Below are 4,976 nucleotides of genomic sequence, written 5' to 3' on the forward strand. Positions count from 1 at the left end.
AGCAGTCCTGTCACTCTGTTGATTCACATTGAGTCATAATTTCTTAATAGGGAATCAGAATATCAAAACAGTCTCCATATTCAGTTGATTCTTTATGTAAATACACCCATCCACCTTTTTTGATTCATTTTAGGGAGAAAAGAAAAAAATTAATTTTCATTGCTAACCTTACTGATTTTTAATTTTACCACTTAAATATTAGCAACACAGCTCGTAATGTAACCAAAGGAGAGTTTAAGCAGGGGTGCTGTATTTACCCACATCATGGTGGGTAAAGGATGGAGGGGAGCTGATGGACTGGAATAGGAAGGAGATGAAATGTTGGGTGAACTGTTCAGCGACTGATGTAGTCATTCAGATGACAAATGACAATGGCCTGGGTTAAAGAGGAAGCAAAGAAGATGGAGAGAAGAGGACAGAGCCCAGAGATATGTGAGAAAATTAATAGGACTTGGTAACTAATTTATATGGGAATATTAGTAATGAACGTAATGAATGAGGAAGGGGGAAATGACAGCTCCTGACATTCAGAAGCTGGCCTGGCATTTACAGGTAGGCCACGTTATTTCCTGTTGGGCATAAGATTATTCTGAGGCCATAGTAACATGAGACAAAACAGGTTCATTCCATAATTTTGTCTAAGCACAAACAAAAGCGGTCACTGTGCCATCCACCAAATTCCACACACCCCCTTCTTTCGGCTGAAATGAGCAACAGCTACTTCTTACCAATTATAGCATTATCCTTGCTCTGGATGGTCCATCCCGTACGTAAGATGTGTTGAGATCTCAATCATAAAATTCCCCCTCTTTCTGACAGCATCCAATCTAGAATAGGCCTCTGCTTCCTTAGACCCTCTCTCAAATCTCTCACGCAAATAGCAAATCCTATATGGGTTCTTTATAATGCTCTTGTACTGAGTTCCATGGTTCCCTATGCTGTGCATTCTTCCTGAAGTGAGTTATAAACTCACCTCCAACTAGAGATGTGTTCCTGGTTGTCTCTGACTGAAAGACATTAAGAATAATCCCAGAGTTTCTTGCGTGGACAATCAGGTGTTAGTAGTACTAGTAATAGAAATAAAGAATACTAGATGAGAGGAGGTAATGTCTTCAATTTTTAACAGGTTTTCTTTGAGAGAGTAGTGGTTTAAACTTCGTGGAGCTATCCAGGAGGCTTTTGGTTGGCTATATGGCTCTGGGGTTAAGAGAGATGTCTGTGCTGAGTGTATCTATCTCTCATCTCTACCCATACATAAGTATACTCAGAAATATATATTTGAGAGCCATTATTTATATAATAATTGAAGCTGTGGGGTTAGCTAAGATCACCAGGGAGGGAATAGAATGAGAAGAGAAAAGGGCTGAGGACAGGACCCCAAGGAACACCTGTATTTATGAGGTGAGCGGAAAGTGAGATACCCAGAAAAGACTCTTAGAAGAAGCTGCCATTGAGAAAAGAAGAGAAGAGAATCAGAAGTAGAAAAAGACCAGAAGTTAGAGAAGGAAAAAGTTTCAAGAAGGAGAATATTAGTAGTTTTATATGCCCCTAAGAAGTCAAGTGACATAAGGAGACCTTCAAGCCATTTGACATGTCCCATCATTTTTTGAGTACCTCTACTTTCTTGCATAGTAAGATGTTTTAGGCTCCTCTTATTCTTCCCTGCCCTAGCCCTAGCATCAGCCATTTGTCTAAGGACTCCTGTTTCCTTTGAATGGAAAATGATATTTAGAAACCATGATCTGGGGGTACTATTCCTTTAAAGAAGCTTGCCTGTGAAGGCCTATGGCTATATGGTGATCACATGAGGGAATGGAAGGTCAGAGAGAAGGAGAAACTTGGCTTAAGTGAAGATAAGCAAAGCAGAGGTCTAATTATCAGACCTGAAGCTTAAGGTCAGAAGCAAGATAAGGATGCTGTGACCTTGAGTCCCAGAGTGGCACATAGAACTCCAAAGTTTAAGATTCCTTTTAGGAATCTGGGTGAAGCTCTGTCTTTAAATATGCGTTACGTGAGGCCATCTGCAAAGGCTGGACACCAAAGCAAAGACTGAAGCCACTTGTGAAATATTTGGGTTATCTCCTGTGTCAAGCATTTTATCCTGGCATGTGGGCTTTAGTGTTGGAACTGTTAAGTCTCTACTTACTAAAATGATAATTATGTTTATTGACTTTAATATTCTTTATCATTAAGAATTGGGTGTCTGGGGCGCCTGGGTGGCTCAGTTGGTTAAGCGACTGCTTTCAGCTCAGGTCATGATCCTGGAGTCCCGGGATCGAGTCCCGCATCGGGCTCCCTGCTCAGCAGGGAGTCTGCTTCTCCCTCTGATCCTCCCCCCTCTCGTGCTCTCTGTCTCTCATTCTCTCACTCTCTCAAATAAATAAATAAAATCTTTAAAAAAAAAAAAAAAAAAAAGAATTGGGTGTCTGCTGTAAATATCTCTGATTTTGTTGACCAAGTATTCCAACCCTCTTTCTTCTAGAAAATGTCCATTTCCCTCCTACAAACATCTGTAGGGAGTCCAAACTCCTGACTAAAGTTTATTGGACTAAAGATGAGTAACCACATCAAGTAGGGCTGATCAAAATACTGTGTTTTGGTCTTCAGTGAGCAGATGACCTAAACCAGGCTAATGAGAGTCCTTCCTTGGGACTTGAAAAACTGATGCTGGGAAAGAGGCTTACTCCCTCTCTAAGACAGAGAGATGAAGCATCGATGTGTTTGTGGCATAGTTTTTAGGAAGAAGCCAGTACAAGAGAAACAGAGATGAGAGATGAAAGAAGACTCCAGGTAGCATTTGAATCTCTGATCCCTTGTCTGAGGCCCAGGTGTGCTCTTGCCATCTCAGAACCCATGAGCCTTCCAACACAGATTCCTTTTTGCCTAAGCTAGTTTTGACTTGGGTTTCAGTCACTTTTCACCAAAGGAGAGAGACCTCACTCATACAATGACTTCAAATAAGTCTTATTTGAATTTATATTGTCAAAGCTTATTTCATTTATATTGTCAAAGGTTAACTTCATTCCCCCCTTTTTAAATTGAAGCATATTAACATACAGTGTTATATTGGTTTCACGTGTACAATAAAGTGATTCAACAGTTCTATCCATTTCTTAGTGCTCATCAAGGTAAGTGCACTTTTGATCCCCTTTATCTATTTCACTCCTCTCCCCACCCACCTCCCCTCTGGCATCCACCGGTTCTTTGTATTTAAGAGTCTGTTTTTTGGTTTATCTCTTTTTTAAATTTGTTTTGTTCCTTAAATTCCACATACGAGTGAAATCATATTGTACGTGGTATTTGTCTTTGTCTGTCTGACTAATTTCACTTAGTATTATACCCTTTATATCCTTCCATGTTGTTACAAATGGCAAGAGCTCATTCTTTTTTATGGCTTTTTAATTTTTTATGGCTAATATTCCATTATATATATATATATAACTCACAGCTTTATCCTTTCATCTATCAATGGATACTTGGGTTGCTTCCATATGTTGGCTATTATAAATAATGCTGCAATAAACATAGGGGTGCATGTATCTTTTCAAATTAGTGTTTTTGTTTTCTTCAAGTAAATACCCAGTAGTAGAACTACTGGATCATAGGATAGTTCTATTTTTAACTTTTTGAGGAACCTTCATACTGTTTTCTACAGTGGCTGCACCAGTTTGCATTCCCATCAAAGTGCATGAGGGTTCCTTTTTCTCCATATCCTTGTCAACATTTTTATTTCTTGTGTTTTTTATTTTAGTCATTCTGACAGGTATGAAGTGATATCTCATTGTGGTTTTGATTTGCATTTCCCTGGTGATGAGTGATGTTGAGCATCTTTTCATGCATCTGTTAGTCATCTGTATGTCTTTGGGAAAACGTTCAGGTCCTCTGCCCATTTTTTAATTGGATCATTTGTTTTTTTGGTGTTGTATAAGTTCTTTGTATATTTTCAATATGAACCCATTATTGGATAGGTCATTTGCAAATATCTTCTCTCATTCAGTAGGTTGCTTTTTTGTTTTGTTGATGGTTTCCTTTGCTGTGCAAAAGCCTTTTATTCTGTGGTATAGTCCCAATGATTTATTTTTGCTTTTGTTTCCCTTGTCTCAGGAGACAAACCTAGAAAAATGTTTCTATGACTGATGTCAAAGAAATTATTGCCTATGTTTTCTTCTGGGAGTTTTATGGTTTCAGGTCTCACATTTAGGTCTTTAATCCTTTATCCTTTAAATCCTTTAAGATGAAGTTAACTTCATTTTGATAAGCATCTCAAACATCGAACCCAAATGGTAGGAAATAAAGTGACCACAAATGGCTATTATGTTTTTCCTAATAAAAACAGCAGTTGTTCAAACTGATTTTTTTCCTACTTACGCCTAATATTAGAACATCTATCACAGTTAATCTCCCAAGGATCTTTTTCTTATTAACAACCTCAATTTAAATTGTATTTCCCTTCCTTGCATATTTCCCCATCACATTATTGCACTGAATGTATATTATCTTGTTGCTTTATTAAATTGTCCATTTCTAAGGGAACAAGAAATAAATGATTTGTAAGAGAAAGTATGTATACTTTCTTATATTTCTCCCCTTTAGTTACAAATAACCTACCAAGTGCTTACTCAAGCTTACACTTTCTCTAACAGAGAGTTATTTTGACAGGTTTTATTGTCTACTCTTTCAGCTTTTCTAGTCCTTAAGGCTAAGTAGAACCCTTAATCCTTGTGTTACCGAGACATTTGCTGAGTTCAAGGACAGCTATCCAAGTTGGTTAATGGATTTGTTCTTTAAAAAGAATCTGATTTTGGTTCAATGCTTATAATCATTAATGTATTTAATGCAGTGTTAAGTCATTGCATTCCGTAGTTCTTATTTGCCTGCCTCAATGGAATTAGCCTCTAGTTTTCTTCTAGGGATTTATCTTTTCCCCACTCTGAGTCTGTGAGGTCTCAATGCATTCTCCATATCAAGAATGGAGC

The 4,976-nt window shown here is 37.9% G+C and overlaps 1 long non-coding RNA gene across 1 annotated transcript; it reads left to right on the top strand.

Moving 5' to 3' along the window:
* The first annotated feature begins 2,262 nt into the window (after positions 1–2,262).
* Positions 2,263–4,560, top strand: LOC144382158 (uncharacterized). Its single transcript, XR_013448593.1, has 2 exons — positions 2,263–2,717; positions 2,767–4,560. It is a non-coding gene; the product is annotated as an uncharacterized LOC144382158 (long non-coding RNA).
* The last annotated feature ends 416 nt before the right edge of the window (positions 4,561–4,976 follow it).

The sequence above is a fragment of the Halichoerus grypus genome, chromosome 6 (assembly GCF_964656455.1).
Source record: "Halichoerus grypus chromosome 6, mHalGry1.hap1.1, whole genome shotgun sequence".
In the NCBI taxonomy this organism is placed as follows: Eukaryota; Metazoa; Chordata; class Mammalia; order Carnivora; family Phocidae; genus Halichoerus; species Halichoerus grypus.